This window comes from Octopus sinensis, linkage group LG2, assembly GCF_006345805.1.
Source record: "Octopus sinensis linkage group LG2, ASM634580v1, whole genome shotgun sequence".
NCBI classification, from domain to species: Eukaryota; Metazoa; Mollusca; class Cephalopoda; order Octopoda; family Octopodidae; genus Octopus; species Octopus sinensis.
This window is the reverse complement of record NC_042998.1, coordinates 22071702-22088065: the sequence shown is the minus strand read 5'-3', so window position 1 is coordinate 22088065 and position 16364 is coordinate 22071702. Positions and strand designations below refer to the sequence as shown.

Here is a 16364-nt window from a genome sequence, read left to right as displayed (position 1 = left end):
AGAAAAAAGGTGAAAGAGAGAGGAAGGGACGGAGGGAGAGGGAGGGAGGGAGGGAGAGGGGGTGAGAGAGAGATGCTAATGATGTGTTTATATCATTGTTTGCAAATGAAAAAAAAAAATTACATTAATATTTATTTATTGGCAAAATATATATATACACAATCACATCTGTACATGTGTGTATATATATATATATAGATGTGTATGTGTATGTATACATGTATATATACATATATATACATACACACACATATATATATATATAGATGTGTGTATATATATATATATATATATATAGATGTGTGTGTATGTATACATATATATATACATACACACACACACACACACACACATATATATATATATAGATAGATAGATAGATAGATATGTGTGTGTATGTATACACATATATATATATACATACACATAAATATATAGATGTGTGTGTGTATGTATACACATATATATACATACACATAAATATATAGATGTGTGTGTATATCATATATATATATATAAAGAGAGAGAGAGAGGGATACATATACATAGATATACATACATGTGTGTGTGGGGGTGTGGGTGTGTTATGAATATCTGAGATATAAAAATAAATTCTTTTTTTATAATACTCATATATTTCGATTAGTATCCTCATGTTTGTTCTTATATTTCGTAGTCAATACCTTTCATACCCAATACCCTCTGGCCATCTACGTTCACTGAAATTATTCAGAAAAGCTTGAAAATTCATACAAGTCTGAATGCTCTGTTGAGGCAAGAGAATAAATATTTAGAATAAAGCTCTTTGCCAAGGAGAGCAAAGCGTTTTATCCCATTTAAGTCCACTGCTAGCAGTAAAAAATGAGAACCCAGGTTTGAAATTTCCCCAAGACACCTGATGAAGGCTGGAGGGTACATCAGCTGAAACGTGTTAACAACCAACAAGATGACAAATATCTGTCAAATGTAAATAATGTCAATAATGTACATAATTCCTCATCTTTTAAATATAGAACTGTATAATAAAAGTTGACAATTTTTTTACCTTATATTTATTTTGTAAACAAATCGGCGCAGGAGTGGCTGTGTGGTAAGTAGCTTGCTTACCAACCACATGGTTCCGGGTTCATTCCCACTGCATGGCATCTTGGGCAAGTGTCATCTACTATAGCCTCGGGCTGACCAAAGCCTTGTGAGTGGATTTGGTAGACGGAAACTGGAAGAAGCCTGTCGTATATATGTATATATATGGATGTGTGTATATGTTTGTGTGTCTGTGTTTGTCCCCCCACCATTGCTTGACAACCAATGCTGGTGTGTTTACGTGCTCGTAACTAAGTGGTTCAGCAAAAGAGACTGATAGAATAAGTACTAGGCTTACAAAGAATAAGTCTTGGGGTTGATTTACTCAACTAGAAGGAGGTGCTCCAGCATGGCCGCAGTCAAATGACTAAAACAAGCAAAGGAGAAAAGAGAGTAAATAATACAATATTACATAAGCTGACAAGTTGTTCACTGCAGTGCATAATGCAAAGTTACCGAAATTATGCTATTGTTTCTTTCTTTTCAGGAAACTCGCTGTGTCCCGGCAGCTGATGGTTCACAGACCGGCGCCAGTCTGCAGGCTACCACTTTGAGTAGCACTGCTCTAAAGGACTCTCCAAAAGCATCAGAACCTGTGGTAAACTAGAACATGTATCAGTTCAGTACCTAATCTCAGTTAAAGTAATCCTTTTTTTATTTCTTTACTACCCACAAGGGGCTACACACAGAGGGGACAAACAAGGACAGACAAATGGATTAAGTCGATTATATCAACCCCAGTGCGTAACTGGTACTTATTTAATCGACTCCAAAAGGATGAAAGGCAAAGTCGACCTCGGCGGAATTTGAACTCAGAACATAAAGACAGATGAAATACCTATTTCTTTACTACCCACAAGGGGCGACACACAGAGGGGACAAACAAGGACAGACAAATGGATTAAGTCGATTATATCAACCCCAGTGCGTAACTGGTACTTATTTAATCGACTCCAAAAGGATGAAAGGCAAAGTCGACCTCGGCGGAATTTGAACTCAGAACATAAAGACAGATGAAATACCTATTTCTTTACTACCCACAAGGGGCTACACACAGAGGGGACAAACAAGGACAGACAAATGGATTAAGTCGATTATATCAACCCCAGTGCGTAACTGGTACTTATTTAATCAACTCCAAAAGGATGAAAGGCAAAGTCAACCTCGGCGGAATTTGAATTTAGAACGTAATGGCAAGGCACACACTTTATCCACCATTTCCATTGATGGAAGCATTCTTGGAACTTCCTTTTTTGGGATAGCAAGCATCTGCCTTGTTGCATTCTCTTGGATTTCTTCTTTGTTTTGAAATCTTGTTCCTTTCAAGTGGAATTTCATTTTCAGAAAGAAGAAAAGTGGGAAAAGCCACAGATATTTTTTTTCTACTCTAGACACAAGGCTCGAAATTTTGGAGGAGACAGCCAGTCAATTAGATTGACCCCAGTATGTAACTGGTACTTAATTTATCAACCCTGAAAGGATGAAAGTCAAAGTCAACCTCAGCGGAATTTGAACTCAGAATGTAAAGACAGACAAAACACTGCTAAGCATTTCACCCAGAATGCTAACATTTCTGGCAGCCCAGATATTACCAAGCTTTTGGCAAAATTTGAAGCAGACTCTTTGCTCACTTTTGTCAGTGGTGGTCACTGACAGAGCGTCTGTGGTGTGATGAGTCGACCATGTGCTATAAACTAGTGCTCTGCACCCGTTTTGCATTTGCGGTACACAAATTCTTTTCAAAATTCAGCAACACACCTGAACAAAAGAATATAACTAAAAGTACAGGGGAAAAAAATTATATCCAGGTTACACTGTGGCACACCTAGCACTGTCTCATGGCACACCAGTGTGCCGCTGCATAATGGTTGCAGAGCACTGCTATAAACAACAGAAGTGAGTGAGAACGTAATATCTCAGCATGCATGCATAACAGAGTTCAAGGTCAATCTATGCCAAGCGTCTTAACTCTCTGTACTTTAGCTCTGTTACCATAGCAACAGACCTGATCCTTTTTTGATCAGACCTCATACAACTCGGTGCCGATTCTCAGATTGATTCTCTTATTCCTTAATCCTTTATTACAACAAAACTCCTCAGTTCACCTTTTATTCTATGAGAGAAAATCCCTTGATTAAAAGCATTCATATTTAAATTAAAACTTTTCCTTTATAATACTCCAAAAGAACCTTTTGTTAAATTATATTCAAAACCCCAGCTTTATAACAAAAATTTTAAAAAACAGAAATAAAAAATTAGTTAATTTATTAAATTCTTAGTTTATCTTGAAAATTAATTGAAACATGGACAGGGTATTTCATTACAAATACAATCATGAAAGGATTAATGGGCTTGGGGAAGACTTTTAACATATTAGGGGCGCATAAAAGAATTGAGTTTTACCACGTATTTCTCTCTCCTATTTTCTCTTATGAATCTAATTCACAGAAGGTTCCGCCATGGCTGTGTAGTAAGAAGTTTGTTTCCCCAACTACATGGTTCCAGGTTCACTCCCACTGTGTGGCACCCTGGGCAAGTGTCTTGTACTTTAGCAAGCTCCTATCAAACTGTCCAACCCATGCCGGCATGGAAGGCAGATGTTAAATGACGATGATGACAATGATGATGACAATGATGAGGGCGATGATGACGACGGCGGCGATGATGATGATGGTAGCGATGATGATGATGGTGATGATGATGATGGTGATGATGATGATGGTGGCGATGATCATGATGATGGCGATGATGATGGTGGTGGCGATAATGATGATGGTGGCGATGATGATGATGGTGGTACCAACAATGGTGATGATGACAAGGATGTTGATGATGATGACAATGATGACAGCAATGATGATGATGGTGATGATGATGATGATGGCGATGATAATGATGATGATGATGATGATCCTTTATCACATATCCTTCTACTTGTTCCAGTCATTGGACTGTGCCCCTGCACGAGGACCCCACTGAAGGGTTCAATTAAACAAATCAACCTCAATAATCATTTTCTATGTTTGATACTTCTTCTATTCATCTCTTTTGCCAAACTGTTATGTTACAAGGATGTAAACAGACCAACACAGGTTAGCAAGCAGTGGTGAGGAGAACAAACTCAAAGACACACACATACACAGGATGGACTTCCACACGGTTTCCATTTTCCACATTCACTCACAAGGCATTGAATGACACAGGGCTATAGTGGAAAACATTTATCAGAGAGAGAGAGAGAAAGAGAAAGAGTACATGTGTGATGAGTACATGAGAGATTGAGAGAGTATGTGTTTGTGTGAGAGAGAGGGAGCGAAAGTGTGTGTGAGAGAGAGAGAGAAGAGGAGTGTGTGTCTGTGTGTGAGAGAGAATGTGTATGTCTGAGAGAGAGAGGGAGTATGTGTGAAAGAGAGAGACTATGTATGCGTGAGAGAGAGAGAGAGAGAGAATGTGTGTGAGAGAGTGAGAGAGTATTGTATGTGTGTGAGAGAGAGAGAGAGAATGTGTGTGTGTGTGAGAGAGAGAGAGTGTGTATATGTGAGAGAGAGAGAGGAATAGTGTGTCTGTGGTGAGAGAGAGAGAGAGAGAGTGTGTGTGTGTGTGTATGAGAGATTGAGAGAGAGAGAGAATGTGTGTGTGTGTGTGTGTGTGTGTGTGAAAGAGAGAGAGCTGGAATGAGAAAGTAAAAATGGAAATGTAGAGGTAGACAAAAAGAGAGTGTAAGATGAAGAAGGTCAATGAGAAAGAAGGGGGGAGGGAAATGTAGTGACAGAGAGAGAGAGGGAGGAAGAAAGGGAGACAGACAGGAGAGGGATTGAGTAGAAGAGAAAAGGAGAGGAATTGAAAGAAATTGGGGTTTTTGTCCCCAAAACCTTCAATTTACAGATATCCACCCCACTCCCAAGCCCCACCTTTCCATCATCTCCTCCAAACCACAAGTGGAGTGCAGCACTCCATCCCACTCTCAAATGAGTGTCACTCACACAAACCAGTTTCTTCTTCCTTCACAAACTTTTCATTTCGTTTTCCTTCTCTTCTTTCTCCACATTTTCCCTTTCGTTTTCCTCTTCTTTGTTGTTGTTGTTGTTGCTGTTGTTACCCTTCTTTTTGTTTTCATCTTTTTCTGGGGTTTTTTTTATGTCCTTCATGCCCCTCTTCCCCTCCTTTTTCATCCGCTCCTTCCCCTTCATCATCATCATCATCTTCTTCTTCTCCATCTTTATCTCTCTTCTTTATCATCATCATCATCATGTCTTCTATTTATACTTCTTCTCAAATCAATTAGTTTATATACACGAGAGAGAGGGAGAGAGATAGGGAGAAAGAGAGAAGGAGAAAGAGAGAGAGAGAGGGAGGGAGCCATCTGGAGATGAATCAGTCCTTGGGTCTGCCAATCAGACAGTCTATCAATCAATCAATCTATCCACCTATCCATCCTTCCACCCACCCACCCATCCATCCACCTACATACATACATACATACCTATGTATCTATCTATCAACTTATCTCTCTACCTATCCATCCGTCCATCCATCGATACAAACACCCAATACCTACCTACCTACCTATCCATCTCTCTCTCTCTCTCTCTACCTACCTACCTACCTACCTATCTATCTATCTATCTACCTATCCATCCATCTAGCTAGCTATCTCTCTGCCTATCTATATCTCTACTTATCCATCCATCCAAACACCCAAACCTACCTACCCACCCATCTATCTCTCTCTCTTTCTCTCTCTCTCTCTCTCACTATCTATCTATCTATCTATCTATCTATTCTATCTCTCTCTCTCTACCTACCTACCTACCCATTCATCCATCCATCTATCTATCTACCTACCTATCCATCCATCTAGCTATCTCTCTCTCTGCCTATCTATCTCTCTACTTATCCATTCATCCAAACACCCACCCACCCACCCACCTACCCATCTATCTATCTCTCTCTCTGCCTATCTATCTTTCTACCCATCCATCCACCCATCTATCTACCTCCCTATCCCTTTCACTCCATCTTACCCCCTCCTCCCTTCTATTCAATCCATCAGTCATCTGCTGTTTCTTCCATTCTTCACTCTTATGTCCAACATTATCTCTTAATCTCCATTCTTCCCAATCTATGCCTCTAATGCCTCTTATACTCTTCCTTTTCTTTATCTCCTTATCTTCTCCTCTTTGTCTCTATTGTCTTCAGTTCTTCTAATATTCTCTTCTCAATACTCTTTAGACTCCCTCACCATTTTCATAACTTCTGTATCCATTTGTCTGCCTAACTCTATGTACGTTTGTATGTATGTATGTCTACCTTTCTGCTTCTTTATCTATCTATCTATCTATCTATCCTTCTATCAACCTGTCTATCTTTCTATCCCTTTCTCTCTCTCTCTTTATCTATCAATCTATCTAACTATCTCTCTGTCTACCCACCTATCTACCCCTCCATCGTTTTATCTACCTATCTTTCTTTTTACCTCCATCTGTACTTTCTCTCTCTCACACACAAATATATATATATATATATATATATATATATATACACATATATACATATATATATACACATATACATATATACATATATATATACATATATTTATATATGTATGCATGTATGATATATATATATATATACATATATACATATATTTATATATGTATGAATGTATGTATGTGTATATATATATATACATATATTTATATATGTATGTATGAATGTATGTATGTGTATATATATATACATATATTTATATATGTATGTATGAATGTATGTATATATATATATCATCATCATCATCAACATCATCATCGTTTAACATCCGCTTTCCATTAAACGATGATGATGATATATATATACATACATTCATACATACATATATATATATATACATATACCTTGTATTCTGATAGATATGATGGCCATTTCCTTCATCTGTGCAATATATTAATATACTTAAAGAATATCTTTCAAAATTTCTCTTCACTTTTCCTGCTCACATTAGGAAGAGAAATAGGAGGCAGTAGGTGATGATGAGACTGGGGGGAAATTTGGTGAATGGCAGGGCAGGTCTGGGGTGGGGTTGGATGGGCTTTGGGGAGTAGGGAATAGCAGCAGAGACGGTGGTGGTGGTGGTGGTGATGGTGGCGGTGGTGAAGATTCATTTCCTACTGGAAATGCCTCCTCCCCTCTTTTCATTCTCTCAGATTATTGTTGAAGTAATTAAACCACCATCACCACCACCACCACCACTACCACCACCACAGCTACAATGGAGTCAGGGGGAGCTAACCCATTTTACATCCTTACACCTAATCCAGCTACTACTGGGACGGTTCAATAATAGAGGTACACACACACACACATATATATAAATGCACATATACACACCCAGAAAGTCACACATACACATATACACTAACACACACACACTAACATACACACACACATTCATGCACACACATATATAAATGCACATATACACACCCAGAAAGTCACACATACACATATACACTAACACACACACACTAACATACACACACACATTCATGCACACACATATATAAATGCACATATACACACCTAGAGAGTCACACATACACATATACACTAACACACATACACACACACACTAACACACACATTCATGCACATACACTAACACACACACACACAAAGATACATTTCCTACAACCCACGCACTGAGACCCACACACTAAGACACACACACACACACTAATATACACACACATGCTAACATACACACCAACACACACATACACGCTAACACTTACACACTAACACACACACTGACAAACACACAGAGATGTAGACAGAGAGAATACATAGTTTTCTCTCTCTCTCTCTCACTCTCACTCTCTCTCACTGTCTCTCTCTCTCTCACTCTCACTCTCTCTCACTCTCTCTTTATCCTGTCTCCTTTTTAGTTATTCAAGGTTGTTGTTTTGTTGTTGTTTTTACTATCATAGCATAACTCCTTCATTGAACAGATTGCTCAAAGACACTCCAGGTGTGCCCATCCCATCTTTTCCTTCAGACACAATGTGTCTAAGACTTACATTAATTCCTGTATATATCCATTCTTTTCTTTTTCTTTTTTTTTTTGTTTGTTTCGGGTTTTTTTTTTACCTTTTTCTAAGATAATAAGGTAAGATTCATTGTTCCCCCCACCACCACTACCACCCTCTCCTACCCCCTGCCTCCAACCCACTAAATTTTCCCAATAATCGACATCTCCCCCCCCCTCCTCCGCCTCTGGTGTTCTTCGTACAGAGAGCAGGAAAGGTAAAAAAGTAAATTGAAAGATATTCTCAAGATATATTCTACAGATAAAGGAAATAGCCATCCTAACTAGCAGAATACAAGTCAAGGAATTATCATCATATACATATAGATGAACGTGTGTGTGTGAGTGTGTATGTGTGTGTGTGTGTGTGTGTGTAGCTGTCTGTTTATATATACATGTGTATGCCTGTTGATGCATATGTATATATTTTTTTTTTTTTTTTTTTTTTTTTTTTTTTTTTGTACTTGTTTCAGTCATTTTGACTGCGGCCATGCTGGAGCACCGCCTTTAGAGTGGTGAAAGAGTAAAGCAGGCACCACCACCCCCTGCCGGAGCCTCGTGGAGCTTTTAGGTGTTTTCGCTCAATAAACACACCACAACGCCCGGTCTGGGAATCGAAACCGCGATCCTCCGACCGCAAGTCCGCTGCCCTAACCACTGGGCCATGTGTGTGTATGTATGTATGTAATGCCTATGTTTGCTGTATTTATATATATGTGGAGAGACAGACACACAGAGAGATTGACTTACAGACAGACACACATACATACATACACACACACACAAATAGATAGACAGACAGACAGACAGATAGATAGACAAGTAGACAGACCGACAGACAGACAGACAGACAGACAGATAGATAGATAGATAGATAGATAGATAGATAGACAGACAGACAGACACACACACAGACTTATATAGACAGACAGATAGAAAGATAGACAGACAGACGTAGATAGATAGATAGATAGATAGATAGATAGATAGATAGATAGATAGATAGATAGATAGATAGATAGATAAATAGACAGATAGATAGATAGATAGATAGATAGATAGATAGATAGATACACATACATACATACATACATACAGACAGACAGACAGACAGACAGACAAATAGATTGGAAGAAAAATCTTCTGACTGCTATTTCTAGCTGCATGTTAAGCCACTCCATTTAGCTTCCCTCAGGGTTTCATATTATTCTCAGTGTTCTTGTCAACCGTCTTCTTTTGTTTCTAGTTCAATTATTTCATAAAACAGAGTTTCTATAAAAAAAAACATAATTGCTTTCTCCTCATGTTCTCATTATTTTTGAGGTGATTGTTGTTTAGCCCCTGGTCAAACAAGGTTGAACACACCAATTATCCAAAAGGGTTCCGGTCATAACCACCCCTGTCTGTTTTGTATATCTAGGGTGACTTCGTCCTGATATGTCATGCTTGTTTTTTTTTTTTGTTTTCTTCCATTTCCTTTTTGTTTTTTTAAAAGCGGACACAGTATGAACTAACAGAGATTTGGTTGCTATGTCTAGCAGTGAGAGTGAACACACAGAGGTTCCCTTACTGGTTCATCTTAGGGTGGGGGTGGGTGGGGAAAATATGATACAGAACAAAATATAAAATGTATTCTTATTGCTTTTCCTTGCTGCTGCTGCTGACGACGACGATGATGACGATGCAGGTGGTGTGGTAGTGGTGATGATGATGAGGAAGAGGAGGCGGCAGAGGAGGATAATTACAGCAATGGTGATAGTGATGATGAGGATTATGATGACGATGACAACCATGATGATGATGAGGAGAGGAGGCGGCAGAGGAGGATAATTACAGCAATGGTGATAGTGATGATGAGGATTATGATGACGATGACAACCATGATGATGAGGAGGAGAATAAATAACGATAATGGTGATGATGATGATGATGATGACGATGACAACCGTGATGATGATGAGGAGGAGGATAAATACAACAAAGGTGATAGTGATGATGATGATGATGACGATGGTGATGATGATGATGATGATGATGGTGGCAACCATGATGATGATAGTGGTGATGATGATTTACATAATTTGCAACTTTTGATCCAAACTCACCTTGATTTTGTTTTACCTATAATGAAGGAAATACAGTTGTTGTTGTTGTTGTTGTCATTTAACCCCAGGTCAGCTTTGATGTAGCAGGCCTCTGATCAAAGGCATTCTATATAGAACCATGCATTTTTTTGCTTTGACCTCTGCATGTAGTATTGTGTCCCTTGTTATCCTTATTATTTATTTAAGATGGTAGGATATGAGGGAGAGTTTGGCTACTATTTCTAGTAATAAGTTGAGCAACGACATGGTGGCTCCCTTATTGACTTATGACGGTGAGTTTCTATATGGATAGACAGACAGACAGACAGACAGACAGAGGGAATGAATAAGAGAAGTAGACAGAGAGATTGATAGAGAGAGAGAGAGAGAGAGAGAGAGAGAGAGAGAGAGACAGACAGACAGACAGACAGACAGACAGATAGATAGATAGATAGAAAACAGACAGACAGATAAAGTAGTGGGAAGAAAGACAGACTGGAAGGAGGGAGAGAGATACAGACAGACAGACAGATAAAATGATTGGAATAGAGATCAGTTGAGAAAGAGAGGGGGAGATAGATAGATAGATACTAAGGGAAAGAGAGATAGATAGATAGATAGATAGATAGAGAGAGAGAGAGAGAGAACTGACAGACAGACAAAGTGGTGGGAAAAGAGATAGACTGGGAGGGGAGAGAGAGAGAGAGAGAGAGAGAGAGAGAGAGAGAACGGTGTCAGACAGACAGACAGACAAAATGGTTGGAATAGAGATCAGTTGAGAAAGAGAGAGGGAGAGAAAACAGACAAAGTAGTAGGGAGAGAGATAGACTGAGGGAAAGAGAGATACTGAGGGAAAGAGAGAGAGAGAGAGAACTGACAGACAGACAAAGTGGTGGGAAAAGAGATAGACTGGGAGGAGAGAGAGAGAGAAAGGTGTCAGACAGACAGACAGACAGACAAAATGGTTGGAAGAGAGATCAGCTGAGAAAGAGAGAGAGAAAAAGAAAACAGACAGGCAGACAAAATGGTGAGGAGAGATAGACTGAGAGTAAGAAGGAGAGCGGGAGAGAGAATGGAAGAGAAAGAGAGAGGGGGAGAGAGAGAGTGACGGGGAAACCACAGCAGATGCAATAATCTCATTTAAAGAATCACAAATGCAAGACAAAAGAGCAGGCAAAGAGGAGGAAAGGATGGGAGAAGATGGAGAAGAATCACAAAGATAAGACAAAGAAATTTGGAAACAACAACAACATCATAAACATCAACAACAAACAAAAATGTTACAAAGAAAATCTTGTTTTTTTGTTTGTTTGTTGGTTTTCCTTTGTTTTGTTTGTATGATGTTTTTTCGGTTTCTTTTTTTTTTTTTGTTTTTCTTTTGGTTAATTTAATATTATTTGACTAAAAATTTATGTTATTGAAGCCTTGAAAAAGAAAAAAGGGGTTAGGGAGAGAAAGAAAGACAGAAGAAGAAACTCCCTTTTTGAGGAGCTCTGCCTGACCTTATGAGCAAGTAAATGAGTGCAATCATACTAGGGATGGGGGTTGGGGAGTACATGAGGGAACACTGTTCCCCTTAGGATCTGCGCGCGTGTGTGTGTGTGTGTGCATGTAAATGTGTGTGCGTGCACTGGCTACAGAAATAATGTATGTGGATGCGTGTGTGTGCATATAAATGTGTGTGTGCATATAAATGTGTGCCTGCACTGGCGGTAGAAATAATGCATGTGGATGTGTATGTGTGTGTCAGTGTGTGTACATATGTGTGGGCACTGGCTGTAGAAATTATGCATGTGGATATGTGTGTGTGTGTATGTGTGTATGTGTGAGTGTGCATGTGTGTATCAGTGTGTAAGTGTGCTTGTGTGTGTATGTGTGAGTGTGTGTGAGTGTGCATGCATGTGTATGAGCGTGTGAGTGTGTGTGGTGTGAGTGTCTGTATTTGTCTATATGTGTGAGTGATTTTCTGTGTGTTTGAGTGTGTGTGTATGTGTATGAGTGTGTTTGTGTGTATATGTTTGTGTGTGTATGTCTGTGTGTGAGTGTGTGTATGTGTGTACATTAATGTGCATGTATGTGGGGGGGGGGACAGGCTAGTTGCAAAAATGTATCTGTATACACACATCCACACACACTCACACACGCATACATTTTTGCAGCGAGCGCACACACAAAAGAAATTAAAGCATTCACAAGAAGCTAACGCAATCACACACACACAAACAAAAAAATCGGTTAGTTGCATAAAATAATGCAGAGATTCATAATTACACCTATCATCCAAACAAACACCAAACACATACTTTTATACTTTTGTCATGGGAAAAAATTCCTCACAATGTGAAGTTCTTTTTGTTTTGGGCATTTGCTCCTCTTCCCCCGCCCCATACACACTCGCTGAATGTTAAACATTAGCTGGATGGAACTTTTTTCTCTTGTGTATAACACGCACCAACTTATCTTTCATAAAGCTGAGTCTCTTGTATTCATGTCTGTCCGTTTGTTTGCAAGTTTGTTTGTTTGTTTGTTTGTTTATTTTTCTGTTTGTTCTTACCCCAGCACCAGCACCACCGCCACGTCCAACCGCACTCTGCTCTCCACCCTCTCCGTTTCAACGGTTCTGCCTTCTTCCATTGTTCTGAGCGCAGGAGCTGAGTTTACGGTTCTGTACCGTGCTATAACTTGTACTGCGCTGAGTTCATCAAGGTACGCAGACAGGCTTGATCTAAACTGCCTCCAGTGGAAACGGTAGCTTCTGTCTTGGTCTGTGCCACTCGGTACAATGCAGTGCGGTACTGCATTGTAATCATCTGGATAGAATCCTCACACACATACACACACACCACCCCTTCCACCCATACCCTCTTTCATAATCCCCACCCCCCTCGTCCCGCTACACTCCCACACCACCATTATCGTAACACTGGCCAAATTTGTTAATGTGGTTAAACAGTCAGTCAGCAAGGTGTTAGAAGTTTATGGATGGTGATTCGTCAAACTAGGTGCTTGAGAGTTCAAATTTAGCCAAGAGGTCAACAAGAAGCAATGAAACAGACCACTAGAGTGTGCATGTGTGTTATGTGTGCATATACATATGTGTGTGTGTGTGTGTGTGTATGTGTATACAATATATATATATATATATATATATATACACATATTCATATACATAACTATATATATATATATACAAATTTAAAGGACTGACCACTAAAAATGGACAGTCAATATGCTAGATATAGACGTCAAAATCGCTATTTTCCATGAAGAATGTGTTCTCAAGAAAAAAACATAGCGGTTTTGACGTCTATATCTAGCATATTGACCGTCCACTTTTAGTGGTCAGTCCTTTAAATTTTGTATGTAAAAAATATTTTAATCTTCGGATTTTTTTAATATGCTAGGCCACTAGTTTTAATTGATTAATATCAATTCTTCCTTATTCAATTTTAAATAACTATATATATATATATATATATATATATATATATATATATATATATATTATAGGGTGACCCAAAAGTAGGTTTACAGTTATCACGTAGGCACTTAAAATTTTTTCTTAAACATTCTATTACATTTCAATTTCTATCTAACAATTAAAAAAAGAGACAATTTCAAACCGAAAAGGGAGCTTCAGAAAAGTAAGTAAATCAGCATAGAATAATGGTTTCGTATTCTTTTATAATTAAGATCTAAACTGTTGACATATGAATGCGAAAGAGATAGTTGAGTAACTGTAAACCTACATTTGGACCACCCTGTATATGTATCTGCATGTGTGTGTGTGTTTGTGTGTGTTTGTGTGTGTATGTGTGTGTGTGTGTGTTTGTGTGTGTGGTGGTGTGTGTGTGTGTGGCTATGTGATAAGAAATTTGCTTCCCAACTACATGATTCTGGGTTCAATCCCAGAGTGTGGGATCTTGAGCAAGTGTCTTCTACAAGCCTTGAGCCAACCAAAGCCTTGTGAGTGGATTTCGTGAAGAGGAACTGAAAGAAGCCTGTAGTTGTGTGTGTATATATATATACACTCGAATGCCGCCCCTTATGCTCCACTGGCACAGGAGCCAGTCAGCAGCCCTGGCAATGATCACATTTGAATGGTGCTTTTAATGTTCCACTGGCACGGGTGCTAATCAGGCATACTATATTATATATATATATAGGCGCAGGAGTGGCTGTGTGGTAAGTAGCTTTTTACCGACCACATGGTTCCGGGTTCCGGGTTCAGTCCCACTGCGTGACACCTTGGGCAGTGTCTTCTACTATAGCCTCGGGCCGACCAAAGCCTGTGAGTGGATTTGGTAGACGGAAACTGAAAGAAGCCTGTCGTATATATATATATATATGTATGTATGTGTATGTGTTTGTGTGTCTGTGTTTGTCCCCCTAGCATTGCTTGACAACCGATGCTGGTGTGTTTATGTCCCCGTTACTTAGCGGTTCGGCAAAGAGACCGATAGAAAAGTACTGGGCTTACAAAGAATAAGTCCCGGGATCGAGTTGCTCGATAAAGGTGGTGCTCCAGCATGGCGCCAGTCAAATGATTGAAACAAGTAAAAGAGAGTAAAGAGTATATATATATATATATTCTTTTTTTTTCGTAATGAGATAAAAAACCAAGGCTGTGTAGATATTAGAGCATTTATAGATAGAAGGTCTTACAGCTGTTTCCAGAATATTTATTATGTCCCTTCATTGGAGACGGTGTGAGAAGATGGTTAAAAAATAGTTAATTTAGATAAGATACAAAATAGAGCGTGAAGTGGAGGAAATAAAAGAAAATAGATGTGAGATATGTAGGGATATTGCATTTGTAGATCCATTTTTTTTTAGGCAGAATGGTATACATATAAGATTCCAATACCTTATGAGTAAAATCCAATAGTATTAAAAATTGGTCATTCCAAGTATCGAGTTTATACACAGTGTTATTCAATCAAGGGTTGTGGTTATCAACTCTCCTGTTGTTAAATAATGGTTGAGGATTCTGTAATTCCTTGTCAAATAGCCATGCAGATGATTTGTTTATAGTGATCATATCTTTTGTGTAGCATCTAAGCTCACTCCATCCATCAAATTGACATTACCTGTACAGGTATACAAGTGTGCCACATGGGAGATGTAGAAATGGTCACAGAGCAGCATAAAAGGAAGTGCTTTGCTCAAGAACACAATGGACCACTGGGTTGGAGAATTGAAATCACAATCTCATGATTGGGAGTGCAACAACCTTAACCACTAAGCTATGCACCTTCATATACTTGATATACGCTCATGAAGGTGTTTCTAGGCAGTTGCTTGATTGACTGACTAGAAACAACAGCCAAATCTTCGTCATAATATAATGGAGACACACACTGAATAATGAAATCCTCAACATAAGCAAAGGCTGGATGGTCACGACTGGAATTCCTTTGCTCTTTTGGCAACTCAATCAAGGTCAGTCAGAATTGAACAACAGAAAAAACAACTAGTGCTACTACTACTAGTAGTAGCACTGGTGTTAGTAGTAGTAGTAGCAGTGATGGTGGTGGTGGTGGTGGTTTTGGGGGTAGCTCTGGCAGCGGCAGCAGCAGCAGTAGTCGTAGTAGTGGTGGTAGTAGTAGTCAGCACTAATGAGAGAGCATTTATGCAGGAGCTCGACTGACCAGTTTGAATTAGCAGCCAAATCTCAATCATAATACGGAGAATCACATTGAGAAGGGCTGGATAGTCATGGCTAGAACTCCTTTGCTCATTTGGCAGCTCCAATGAAGGCCAACTCTCATGACTGAACAACAGCTAAAACAACAACTACTACTGCTACTACTGCTGCTGCTGTTTATCTAGGGCCACCAAGATGCATTGCAAATTGGCAAGGTTTACGCTACTTTTGAGTTCATTATTCGTTTTCACTTGCATAGATTTCACATCCAGCATTACCATGTTAACACTATATCACAGAACTGAAATGAGACTTGCTTAATTGACAGAGATTTTGGCTTGGAACCAAAGGCTTTGTGCGCTACATTACATTAGCATTTACAGTGTTTCGGACATATAACCAACAATTTTGGTTCCTTTTCCTTTTTTTTTCATTCAACGTACAAAGTAGATCAGATTGTTTG

The 16364-nt window shown here is 39.0% G+C and overlaps 1 protein-coding gene across 3 annotated transcripts in view; it reads right to left on the bottom strand.

The window, feature by feature from the left end:
• Nucleotides 1-16364, bottom strand: part of LOC115223138 — a 260373-nt gene that overhangs the window by 158258 nt on the left and 85751 nt on the right. The gene's annotated exons all lie outside the window — the stretch shown is intronic.